Below are 14,174 nucleotides of genomic sequence, written 5' to 3'. Positions count from 1 at the left end.
GAAATTCTGCCTACCTCTCACACTGAAAATACATAAATTCATTGAAACGTGTAGTTAAGGTCACATGGAATTGATGGCACTGTCAGCAGAATACTGAGAGCTTGTTCCACATAGATAAGGATTCTCAGTCACATATGTAGTAGCTCACTGAAACAGGACATTTTTCCAGATAGACTGAAATATGCTGCTGTTAAACCATTGCATAAAAAAGGGGATAGGTCAGATGCTAATAACTACTGCCCAGTCTCACTTCTGAAAGCTTTAACAAGCGTTTTTGAAAAAGTAATCTATTCAAGAGTAGCTTCACGTATTTGTAAAAATTAAGTACTAACAAAACATCAGTTAGGTTTTAAAAAGACTTTTCAACAGAAAATGCTATATATTCTTTCACTAATCAAATATTAAATGCTCTGAATAACCGATCATCAACCACTGGGAAATTTCGCGAACTATCAAACGCTTTTGACTGTGTAAATCATGAAATTGTTCGAAGTAGTGTTATTAATAACCCACCCCCAATTCAAAAATAATAGCGAAGTACACAGCTACAATATAAATCTTTACTATTCTGGGTTACATATGACTGTGGCACAGAAAGGGGTCAATTATTCTGCACAAAAGACTTTCATCATTTGCGAAATAGCATTATAAATCTGATAGAGAGCCGAGTATCATTTAAAACCAAATAAAAATAATTTATGAATGAACTTATGTTGAACTGATATATTCCACATCGTTATGAAACGGCGTATTCACAACCTATTGATCACGTATTAATGTAATTTAATGCAAAACACCTGCTCTGTTCACCACAACCATCTAGCATCATGGCATGAGGGTCTGAGGATAATCAAAAACTGATCGGAGCCTGTTACCATAAAGATAAATGTTGTTGGCGTCGAAATTGAAATTGTTGGAGTCCATTCTAAAATGGTGGTACTTGTAAATTTCTGTTGACATCTGTCATGTGTGGAGCTCTATTCGAAGGTTAGTAGCTTTGTTTGTGTTAGTAGCATCAGCTTTTCTGCTAGCCCAGTTTCTTCATTTGCTTGACGAACTCTATTTTCCGTTCTCTGGAGCTCTTCTTGGTCTCATTGCGGTTAACGTCTGCAAGAGATGTTAGGAATGATGTGCTTTCAACGCCAAATCGTGGTGACCACTGTCATACATTATTTCTTTCCTAATATGAAGTTCTGGAAGGTCTTTCTCTGTTTCCTTGTTTCTTAGAAACGCAGTTTATTTGCCTTTGCCGCTATTTTGAAGGCTTCATAAGACAACCTGAGAGGCTCCATACTGTACCCGTGGGCATAGCAATCTAGTCTTTCTCTGATCGCATCGGTGAGGTTTCCTTGACGTTGGTAGATCCTCGATTAGGTTTGTACAATCGTCTCCTATCTGGTACGATTATTGTACCCGCTGTTTGGAGCTTTAATACTTTTAGAATTATTGAGGTCTTTTTCGTTATGGATAGACAAACTGTTGCATAGGTGACTGATAGTCTGACTACTGTGGGACCGTTCCTTAGTTTCAGATTCATATACAGATGTCAAGAGGTGTACATTTTTCTCGAAGCATTGTACGCCCTATTTAGTTTGATTTTCCATTATTCAAATGCTATAGGTTCAATGACATCATCTGAGACCCATCCTCAAAGGTACTTTACTGTTTTGGCTTTCTTGCTATGCTTGGTATCGCTAACTCTCATCGTTCTCTGTGCATCTTTAATACTGGTTATGAATTCAATCTTTCTGATACTGATAGACTGATCACCTTTCCCAGTAAGGTCCGGTCATCAGCAAAATCCCTAGGTTGTCTGCATCGAAGTCCATCCTAAATCCATTGTTCGCTCTATATTACTGTTCCACCCCTTGACAATTTTTTCCAGGGCTAAGTTAAATAATACAAGTGACTCTACCTGTGTATTTTTCGTGAAATTCTCTGATTATTGTCCTGTAAACATTTCTTTAGGTTTGGCTTTGTACAGGGTGGCCTGCATCGACCTACTGGATTTTTCGTTGAGTCCTATTTCTTTTATTATTCCTAAGAGTGATTCAGTTTAATTGACTTTAAGTGTAAATGAGTAATTTAATTTCGTGATAAAAGTAGTATGTAGGTGATACTTTGTAATTTGGTGCTTTCACAATGGCCGACAGAACCATAAATTGAAAATAATCGATTGTTTCTTGCGCCTCAAGGGATATTAGAGGTAACTAGCAAAGCAATTACGAACACTGGTTTTCCCCTTCTAATCACTATCAACGCACCCACCTGCAGAGAACAAGGGCAGAGTGGTGATTTCAGGAATCACGTACAGATAATGGGTAGCATATATACATCTCCGTTTCAAGCTTGAGTATTCCAGTGCAACAGAAAACGAAGTCATGGTCTCTCAAAAGATGTCTGCGCAGGTAAGATGTTTTCACTTACATATATACCTTTTCTCGCGGTTCTAGGCGCGCAGTCCGGAACCGTGCGACTGCTACGGTCGCGGGTTCGAATCCTGCCTCGGGCATGGATGTGTGTGATGTCTTTAGGTTAGTTAGGTTTAAGTAGTTCTAAGTTCTAGGGGACTAATGACCACAGCAGTTGAGTCCCATAGTGCTCAGAGCCATTTGAACCATATATACCTTTTAATACACAACTAAATCTTATTGTTAAAATATGTTTAACCATCGAGGCATCTGACTTCGCTAAAAGGTCCTCTTAGATTGTAAGTTGCAAAGTCGTTGTTAGTGGGGCAGCATTTACACTGTTCCAGCACTCTCCTAACTTATTTAGATAGCGTTCTATCGGCGTTGTATTTCTTACCCTTATTGATGTTATACTGTGTACAGAGAGGCCTCACAAAGAAAGGGACTATTGACTGAGAATTCGTTTCTAATGTTTGAAAAGGTTCACGGAAATGAATTATTATTCACACGAGTCAAAGTAAGTAATCAATTAAAGTTTATTAGTACAAAACGCTTTGTTTATAACAATTTATTGCTATTCACCTGTCGTATGAAGCTTGCTATGAATTCGGTCGACAATTCTGAAGGCTTATGTGGAGATATCTTGATCCGTTTTCACAGTTAACTGTAACTGAATAAAGATCACACCCCTCATTATTAGGACAAAGAAGAAATGTTCCTCCAGATTGGTGTGGCATATTTTATTCCTATATTAACAGACTGACGTCGGATAACACAGAACATAAGCATGACGTGGCACTCTAGCTCAAGATGTAGCTACTTTCACTATCAACACTTAGGACTTTGGATTCTTAATCTGGGAAGAGTTCAGACCAGTGCCTGCCATTATGAGTGATAAGTAGCATAATCTGTTCGAAATAATATCTAACTACCGTATTCAGTATCCCAATTAAGATATGATTTCCACTTTCTGATTCAGTTCGGTAACTTTTCCAGACTACGCATCGCGATTGGAAATAAATACCGGTGCTTCCAAGTTACGTGTTCGAAAATACAATTTTCTGCTTTTGATTTCTCTAAGGCTTCTTTGTCCACAGTTGTAAATACTCAACACTCCTTCCTTGTATGAGGGAGGATTCATACGATATGCATCGGTACTCTGAGAACCACATGTAATGCAACACATATTCCTCGTTGATGCTTTACTTAGCAGAAAATATGGAAATAGAACGGCAATGAGCAGAAAATTTTTAATTTGTGGGCATGCAAATATGTAACTAAGACTGAATGTAGAAATGTGTGAATCCAAACCAGTAACATTTCGATAGAATAAAGACGAAAGGGATAATATACAAGTAATAATTGACTACAAACATAGAGAAAAATTGGGGCAATGGAAAAATGTACTGTTATATACATAATACTATTTTACGGGATGGAAACTTAAAATTATTAGTAATTCAAATCCGTTAACTAAAAAAACATCTGGAATCTTAAATGATGAGGATTTGTTTCTGTTTTTTGTGTGCTTTGAGTAACTTTTCGAAACTCACAACGCAAAGAAATATTCTCGCCGCCAACAAAATTTGTATCAACATAGTGAATTACCAATGTAAATACTATAGAAGCAAATGCCAATGGAGGTCGTCTTTCTCAATGGCTAGAAACTGAAACGCAGTTCTCTAACATCGGAGAAAGGTATGTACAAACTAATCTGATGGAAATAATTTCTTGATAGGCAAGGTCGTAGCTACAAAATACAGTTTTCAGTATGTGACTGTAATCTATCTCCGGACCACAAAGATGATTGCGAAACTAACGGGAAAATATTCCGTTCAAAAGAATATTTACTTGACATCTGAGAAAACTTCAGTTTGTAATTCATAGATTTTAACCCAAGCGAATCACAGCAAATAGACCTTGTATGCAGTTCTTTCAATGCACGAATGACTACATACCATGGGAAGGTACAGGAGAAAACTATAATTACAAAATAGGGACAGAAATAACATTTTCACGTGTGGCTAGAGAAAATGCCGTGTGTAATTATAAAACATGAACATTATTTGCACTGACTTAAAGCGTACAAGTCTTAAAATCAAACATCAACCTGAAGGTCGCTGTATTTGTCTTTGCTCTAATGGAGCTAAAATTCCTTTGTTGCCTCTGTTTTCTTAAGTACTTTCCGCATTTATCGGAACACCTAACTGAAAATGAGCTCCAACTTGCTTTGAAATTTGGCATTTTTCATTATAACGATCATTTGGATTTGATTTGCAGTTTGACATTTAACTACTTAGCCATCGGTGGTGTGTCAAGCTATTTTAGATGGTAAATTAATTTAGGGTAATACAGAAACCTAACTTCTCATCAGGAAAACGTTTTTGAGCGTATGTACGTGAATTTGCAACCGCCGAAAATATTTTCTGATAGTGTCAGAGTATGGCATTAAACTTAATCACACATTTTCCAGTTTACAATTCGACAAACCTCCCTCGCACATTATTATCATGTACTCTCCGGTTTCAAAGGACTTCAGACCTTGAGTGGACACTTTCCCTGATGGCCCATGGATGTAAGACGAAATATATGCATCAATGGACATTTCAGATATAGCCCTTATAGGTGCAGAATTTGATCCAAAAAAATCTTTTGTGTCTTCGCTTCTAAGTTTATCACGGAATTTGAGGTAAATCAGGATTTTATTGAATCTTGAAAATTTCATTGTGGCTCGAAAAATGGGTATGACATACACATCTGATCGAAATTCGTTCCTATGTCTTCCATGTACCTTATGTAACCCAGCTATTACTAGAAGAACAAGTAATTTTACTGTTTTCTGCATGAGTATTGGTACCCATTACTGTTGCACTTTGCATGTGATTGGTGATAAAGAGTCAGAAAATCTGCCCTTGACTGTATTTGTGGTCTACAGGTGACATGGAATATATGCGGTTTCACATATTATTCTCCTGGAAGTCTGACTGCTCACATCAGGCCGTACTATGTCTTACGTTATCTACCGAGTTCTAAATACAAGAGTCGGCCCACTGGTTTCCTGAATACCATATCGTCCCTTCACATTCATTTACACCAACCTCGTATCCGACCGGTATCTCTTCCTGCCACACTTTTATCAGCATCCCTCTCACCGTGTTTCCAAAAATCTATTCATTACCACTGTTATGTACTCTGGTAATACCTGCTCGATCCAGCAACCCCTTTCAAAGCGTACATCAGGATTCACTATGAACAAAATACTATACCAATACTTATTTCAACAAAACGTGATTCCTAACCGTGAATTTGTTACCATTATGCCAGTGGATGTTTCTCTACGAAACGGCTGGCATACCAGCCCTCGTCGTTAATCCAACGGGCTGATTCCCTCCAGGACGGGCTCACCTCCAGTGCCCTAGAAGCGGCGTACTAACGCGCTCGGATAATCAGGTGATTCGACCACGGCCTTATGCCGTTGAAACATAATTCACTAGTGGAATACACGGAGCAGTCAGGACATTATGACCTCCGACCTACTATCAATATAAACCCATCCAGGAGATAGTAGCGTCACTTGACGAGGAATGGGTGCTAGTTAGAGATTGCTGTTCGTGTGTATAAGGAGGAAGACGCGCGATCTATCTGTGTGTGACCCATGGCAGATTGTAATGGACTGCATGCTCGACCTGAGCATTTCACAAACTGTACGCCTTATCGGATGTTCAAGGAGTGCTTTGGTAAGTGTCTTCAACACGTGGTGAAACCTCGACCAGACGTCATGGGTTTGGACCACCCCTCATTACTGATATTGGAAGTTGTAGGCTGGGCAGACTGGTAGAACAGGACAAGCAGCGGACAGTGGGCAGAGCAAAAGTGTGTCAGAACACACATTCCACCAAACGCTCCTAACGATTGGCCTCCGCAGCCCTTCGAACCATGCAAGTGCCAGTGTTAATACCACAACATTGGCAACCACGACGGAAACTGGCACGTATCCATGGGCACTGGAAGTTGGCTCAGTGGCAGAGGGCTTCGTGGTCTCATGAATCCCGACACCTTCTTCATCAGGGCGATAGGAGGGCGCGAAATAGTCGTCTTTCAAGGGAACAGCTCCTTGACACTTCTACTGCGGGACTGAGACAGGCTGGCAGCAACATCATTATTTATGTGCTCATCGACGGTTCAGTGGAGATCGTGCAAGGCACCGTGTTGGCCAAGGAGTATCATACTGGCTACAGACTAAGTACGCCCAATCAAGACGATCATCTTTTCCGAATTCTGTGGCTTTGTTCAGTAAGACTAGGAGTGTGATGGAATAGATAGAGGAACACAGTGTCGAGCTCCAATTGATGTGCCCAACCCACCAGATGTGATCCCCCATAGAACACATCTGGGATGTGGTGGAATGTGTGGTCAGAACACATCGCCCCCCTATCGGAATTTGTGGGAATCAGCTGACTTGTGCGTGCTGTAGTATCATCCCCCTACAGGAAACTGCCAAGATCTTTTTGCTTTCATGACACAACGCGTTGCCGTTGTTATCCGTGCCAAAGGTGGTCATAATGTTGTGCTTGAACAGTATCAATGTGGGCCGTGAAAGCTTCCATTCTGACAATAGAGCTTCTGTCTTGTTCAGTGGTCTCAATTTATAGCTTGTGTATTTTCAAAACTAATTGTGCTCGAGATTTTATTTCTCAGAGATTCCGACAGCTGTTTTGTTTGGTAACTCCTGGTATTGTTGGTTTCTATCACAGATATGTTAGTCACTTGGAGCGTACATCTCACTCCTTGCTGAAACTCAAAATGCCGTTCCCATTATATGTAAGACATAGTAGTGGCTTGTGGTTGGGTGTCTATGAATTCTTTGTAGATGAGAAGTGGGTTTGACCAGTTCAAAGAGACTCAATCTGCTGATATGTAATTTTGTAATTGTAGACTCTGGTGATGTCGGCGCTGGTGATGATTGCCCTAATGATGATGACCAGCTCAGCAGACGCCCAGACCACAACGACCACAACAGAGGGATCGGCGCTGATAGACCTCGACCTGGGTGATCTTGTTGGAGATCTAGGAGGCACCGTCGGAGACCTCGTTGGAGGGGGCGTTTTACACGTAAGCCGCGCAGGGGCAGCCAGATCTGCTTCATCAGCCCACAGCCGGGCCAAGAAGACCCACTCGTAGGCACCAACAACGCGTTAACTACTACCTCTGTCTCCTTCTGATTTTATTACATTTCTAATTGTTACTGATGTAAGATGAAACATAAATAAAGCACTGAGATATTGCCTATAATCTTTGTAGAGGCTGCACCACGTTCATGGTTTTAGAAAAACTGAACTCCTTTCCCACCTATGTCTCTTCACCTTTGCATTTCGTGGACTTTGATGCTCTCATTCAGCCATCATAGCGGCACACACACACGGAAATAAACGTTTTACTTAGCAGTACACATCCAGCAGTCACAATTGGAAGAACTCTGAAATTGTATATGGTGTGAGGGAGCCCAGAATCCCAGTTTGGTTTTCGGACTGCTCCTGTAGTCATTTAATGTATTATGTGCAAAGTATTTTCTCTTACTTTGTCTTATTTTCTTATTTCGATCAAACTCAGCCTGCTACCCTGGCGTTCAACAAACAACTGGGATATTCATATTTCTGTGACCTCGACAGAGAGGTACATTTTCTCTAGGATAGCTCCAATAATAGTAAGGTATCCGTAAGACTAATGTATTTTCTGAGGTTCAATAAGTGTTTTAAATTGAGTAGCCATATTTTCTTTTATGAGGGCAGGATTTAGTGCGTAAGACCCTGGTAAACCCTAAAATTTTGTGCATGTTTCGATAAAAATAAGATAAAATATGATTACAGCAAACTGATCCGAATGACGTCCGTCTCGAGAAACAACTCACGGCATAACGCTTAGGCATTATTGTTGTGATGCATATTCACTACTTTCAAAGGTTACTATGATCTCCGTCTCCACATGTACTGCTTTTCATACGAATAAGAATATAGAATGTCAAAAATTACGTTCTTGCATGTATGGGTACTTATAATTTGCTTTTCATTCCAATATTTCCTACATGCGCCATTCCCAAAACTTAACATCTAAAAAGCAGTAAGTTAATGAGGCTTTAATTGCTTTTGGGGACAAAGAATGAGTAGGAAACCAATATGACGTAAGAATGTATTATTTAGCTTGAATGTAACGTCTGTCTACAAAGTTTATATTGATATCATGAAGCTAGTTTCAAGGTTCCTCTTAGATGCAACTAAAGAAAACATATCATATTATAAGTCACTCATATCAGACGTTACAAATGTTTAGAGAAGCAAAAATTACAGGCTACGAGCTATACCTTATAAGAAGTTGGTTACAGAGCTTTCCTGCAATGTTATGTCCCTGAAATGAAATGCTTTGCTGAAGGGAATAATTAATTTCATGGTATAGTAGTACTATTAAACCTATACTGTTATGTTAATCACCATTAATTTGGTTACAGTTGCTGTACCCACCCGAAACAGTAGTTTCGTCTTTATCATACTAACTAACCATCTACACACTACTGCTGTAGAATCGTTTACTGTGTGCCAGTTGATCACCTCTGCCTGCAATTTGGAATTTGACCAGTGGCGCCACCTCATGAAGTTCCTATGTAGTCCACGAAGTTTTTGACATTCCATGTCACGCGTTGCGGTGCGGTGGCGCTAGCAGCATCCACTGTGGCCGCGAGGTGTGGTAGACGCGTCGATCAGCTCTCAGTTCTTGACTGTCCGTGTTTACGAGCACAGCGCTGGACAGCGGCACTATATCAGCGAGACAGAGTTGATGGTGTCCATGTTTGTGGGTCTCGATAGCTCGCCTGTAATATGATGTAAAGCTCTGCGATCTGGTGTTGCTAAGCATGTATGTAAAATCCTAACGTTGTGCTCGCTTTTTTTGGTTATTGCACAGTCAAGGTACAGGCTAGCATAGTTTGTAGCTAAGAGTAGTGGTTATTAGTGGTCGGTGGTTCTCTGTTGTATGTAGCTTCACAGTTGTCAGAAAGGTGGCTAACGGTGCATTAAAGTGGTGAACGACGGCTTAAATTTGGTTACTTCCAGCTGTAAGAAGGAAATGCCGATCTAGCACTCCGTCGTCAAGAAGTTGTGTTGTGCTTCCGTTGCGAATTACTTTAAGGCTGACTACTACAGCAACGTCTTTTACTTGCAAAGGTGTGTACCTGCTGTCTTAAAGTGACGGAAACAACCGTTACTGAGTTAGTGGTCACCTTCCAAGAGTGTGAAAGGTGTCAATTTTCTCCTACTTGATTGTTGTTACAGGATTAATCAGGAAGGGAAGAATTGGTGGGCTGTGGCCTTGATATGGTTTCCAAAACGGTGAAAATAGGAGCGTGCAACATTGACACGTCCCTGTGATTTTCTCATATGGCCAGCCTGCTGCGGACAGTGCTGGAATAGGTTTTGCCGAGTTGATTTTAAGGGCTTTTTATAGCGTTATTTTGTCCTGGAGAGCTTGATCCTTTTATTATTCTGGAATTGTTTAACGAACTAAAGAGACTTTATTCGATTCAGCCTCGACCATTTATACAGAGTCCTCCTCTTTTATCAAAATGGGCTCAGCCGGTAGAAAGACAGAGAATGATGAGTTGTCATTCTCATACCAGCATTATTACTGAAATGTCCTTAGTGAAGCATTGTGACGAAGGAAAAACGAACTAATACTAAGTTGACAAATTGTTGATAGGTGCCGAAGATGAAATTAATTATAATAAAGTAATTTTCAATTCTAGAATACATTCCAATAAGAGAATTTGTCTAGTTTTATAGACCAACTTCTAAGGCTGACACACTGTTAATGAGCGAACAGCACGTACCGACTATGAGCCAGTAAAAGAACCAAATCCGCTGTCAAAATTAAGATGATGTTGAATCCTGGAAGAGACAGATACAGAAAAGAAATTTTGATCTGTAACTTGTGCTGGAGAGTAAATACATGAGGAAGCCGTGAATCCGTTAACAGAATTTGCTAGTGATGAATATTTCATAAGGCTTTGTGGAACAGACTGAAGGACTTTGAGACAGGTAATACCTTGTTCGATTCAACACAGAGTGAATGCCTCAGTCGCAAGGTACTGGACTAGCACCTAGGTAGACGGCGATTTAGATCACTGTCTGCGCTTTGAAATTTAGATTTCCTGTTGAAGAATTTTTCAAAGGGAGCATGTGTTGTATGCATACTAGTAGGTGGTGCATGCTCTATTTACGCACAGCCTATCAAGTAACGACTAATTGAAAAGAACCTTCCGTGTGTATTGTTTGGCCGACACAGAAATTGTCGTTTTCGCTTTTAGACATGGGACTGAGATATCCGTTATCCAACATGAGATGAAGATTCAATACTACGAATCCAAACAAGACATGGTCTGCTATGACTTAACTTCAAGCAACTCTGGGACAAAGCAATAATGGAAGTGACAGATGGTCACTGGGGGAAATTGTAGATGAGATAAATATCCGAAATGAAGAAATATTTATTTATTCTATGAAAAAAGTTTTTGGTTCTAATGGTTCAAATGGCTCTAAGCACTATGCGACTTCGACTGAAATAAGACTTGCACTTGGCCGAATTTCCCCTTACGCGGCATCCCGGCCAACAATACAGTACGCTCATTTCCGTTTTCTTCCAGTAGGGAACTATTCAGAAAGATATCGTCATCAAGAATAATAAAACTGACTTTTACGGGTCAAAGCATGGAATGTTAGATCCTTTAACCGAGTATGAGAACTAACGAAGTGCAATTGCAGGAAGAGCAAAAGTTCTGGTCATGTGAGTAAACGATTACAAATGAAAAATCAATGCAGAAGTTGGTCTAATGATGTGTTACAATGTAAATATTCTTTTTTTTCAACAACTCTTTCAATTTCCCAGATCGCGCATGCATATAAAAGTTAAACATGATGTCTAGACTAACTTCAGTAGTAAATTTTAACATCGCATCACGCTCGTGTCAGAAGCAGGATGAACAAAAACTAGATATAACATTAACAACTGGATCATGCAATGAAATGTACCTTACAAGAGACAAGTGCAGTAAAAACATTATTTGTTGTAACGGAACAACAAAAATGAGACTGATTCTACAGCATGGGTCATAAAATCGTAGTTACAAGTAAAATATATAAGGACCATTGTTACACCTCGTAAATTGCCCAAAGCAAGACAAAATACTGAATAAGAAAATGAGAATGCAAATATCATAGCATAGATAGGCATGAAGCCGACACCCCCCACCACAGTACAAGTTTATATGCCAATTAGCTCGGTAAATAATGAAGAGACATAATGAAAGAAAGTTATTCAGATATTTATCGGAGGGGAGAAATTAAACGTGATTAGAGTCTAGAATTCGCTAATAGGAAAGGGGCAGAAATGAGAATATGGACTAAAAGAAAGGAAGGAAAGAAGAATCCGCCTGGTAGAATTTTGCTCGGAGCATAATTTAATTGTTGCTAACACTTGATTTAAAAATCATGTAATAAGGCTGTACACATAGAAGTGGCTAGAGATACCTGATGCCTTCAGAGTGATTAAAGCGTAAGACACGGATTTCAAAATCATAAACCATACATTGAGGTGTAAGACATTTCCAGAGCACTTTACTCGTTGTCAACTATACAGTAACGTTTTATAAATTTGGGAAAAGATATGAAATTAAGGTTATGGAACCTGGATGACTTGAAAGAACCAGTGATTATTGAGAGTTTCGGGGTGAGCATTACCCAACGTTTAACTAAATAAGTGTAAATAAATACAGGTGAAGACAAATAGCTTTGAGAGACGAAATAATCAAGTCAGATGATCATGTACGTAAGAAGACGAGTCCTAGAAGACAACAAGTATGCTGCGAGAAGCCGCGAAAAGTGGTAAAACTGGTATCTGAGCAGCAAAATAACTGATGAGGGCCAAATAGGGAGGATGTAAAACTCAGAATGTCTGTAGCAAGGAATACATTTATGTAAAAGAGGAATTTGTTTACATCGAATATAAATTTGACTGTTAAGACGACTTTCATGAAGGGATTTGTCTGTAGTGTAGCCTTGTACGGAAGTAAAACGTGGACGATTAGCAGTTCTGACAAGAAAAGAATAGGATGTTTTCAAATGAGGTGCTATAGAAGAAAGCTGAAGATTAGACGCGTGGATCGTGTAACTAATGAGGAGGTAGTGATGAGAAAGGGAGTTGTAGCACAACTTTACTAAAAGAAGGGATCAGTTGTTAGTATACAACCTGAGGCATCAAGGAAGTGTCGCTTTGGTAATAGAGAGTATATCTGTAGAGGGAGACCAACGGATGAATACAGTGTGCAGAATCAACTGGGTCTGTGTTGAATTAATTATTTGGAGGTGAAGAGCCTTGTACAGGATAGAATAGACTGGAGAGCTACATCGAATCAGCCCTCGGACTGAAGTAATAAAGAAAGTCACTGGCACTATTACAAAGATTTACTGAATCTTGGGAAAAATACATACATGAGTATAAACATAACATTCGGATTCGAATCGATTAGTGTCTACATTTAAGGTAAACGGGTATATTGTTATCATAGTTTCATAGCAAAAAACTAATTCTTTCTTATCTACACTCCTGGAAATGGAAAACAGAACACATTGACACCGGTGTGTCAGACCCACCATACTTGCTCCGGACACTGCGAGAGGGCTCTACAAGCAATGATCACACGCACGGCACAGCGGACACACCAGGAACCGCGGTGTTGGCCGTCGAATGGCGCTAGCTGCGCAGCATTTTTGCACCGCCGCCGTCAGTGTCAGCCAGTTTGCCGTGGCATACGGAGCTCCATCGCAGTCTTTAACACTGGTAGCATGCCGCGACAGCGTGGACGTGAACCGTATGTGCAGTTGACGGACTTTGAGCGAGGGCATATAGTGGGCATGCGGGAGGCCGGGTGGACGTACCGCCGAATTGCTCAACACGTGGGGCGTGAAGTCTGCACAGTACATCGATGTTTTCGCCAGTGGTCGGCGGAAGGTGCAGGTGCCCATCGACCTGGGACCGGACCGCAGCGACGCACGGATGCACGCCAAGACCATAGGATTCTACGCAGTGCCATAGGGGACCGCACCGCCACTTCCCTGCAAATTAGGGACACTGTTGCTCCTGGGCTATCGGCTAGGACCATTCGCAACCGTTTCCATGAAGCTGGGCTACGGTCCCGCACACCGTTAGGCCGTCTTCCGCTCACGCCCCAACATTGTGCAACCCGCCTCCAGTGGTGTCGCGACAGGCGTGAATGGAGGGACGAATGGAGACGTGTCGTCTTCAGCGATGAGAGTCGCTTCTGCCTTGGTGCCAATGATGGTCGTATGCGTGTTTGGCGCCGTGCAGGTGAGCGCCACAATCAGGACTGCATACGACCGAGGCACACAGGGCCAACACCCGGCATCATCGTGTGGGGAGCGATCTCCTACATTGGCCGTACACCTCTGGTGATCGTCGAGGGGACACTGAATAGTGCACGGTACATCCAAACCGTCATCGACCCATCCTTCTACCATTCATAGACCGGCAAGGGAACTTGCTGTTCCAACAGGACAATGCATGTCCGCATGTGTCCCGTGCCACCCAACGTGCTCTAGAAGGTGTAAGTCAACTACCCTGGCCAGCAAGATCTCCGGATCTGTCCCCCATTGAGCATGTTTGGGACTGGATGAAGCGTCGTCTCACGCGGTCTGCACGTCC

General features: G+C 41.1%; 1 long non-coding RNA gene across 2 annotated transcripts in view; it reads right to left on the bottom strand.

Moving 5' to 3' along the window:
* Positions 1–7,579, bottom strand: part of LOC126278164 (uncharacterized) — a 140,798-nt gene extending 133,219 nt beyond the window's left edge. For both annotated transcript variants that reach the window (XR_007550670.1, XR_007550669.1), the window contains exon 1: positions 7,500–7,579. This is a non-coding gene — a long non-coding RNA (uncharacterized LOC126278164). The remainder of the gene's footprint in view (positions 1–7,499) is intronic.
* Positions 7,580–14,174: the final 6,595 nt, after the last annotated feature.

Source organism: Schistocerca gregaria, chromosome 6, assembly GCF_023897955.1.
Source record: "Schistocerca gregaria isolate iqSchGreg1 chromosome 6, iqSchGreg1.2, whole genome shotgun sequence".
NCBI classification, from domain to species: domain Eukaryota; kingdom Metazoa; phylum Arthropoda; class Insecta; order Orthoptera; family Acrididae; genus Schistocerca; species Schistocerca gregaria.
This window is presented reverse-complemented; position numbering and strand designations above follow the sequence as displayed.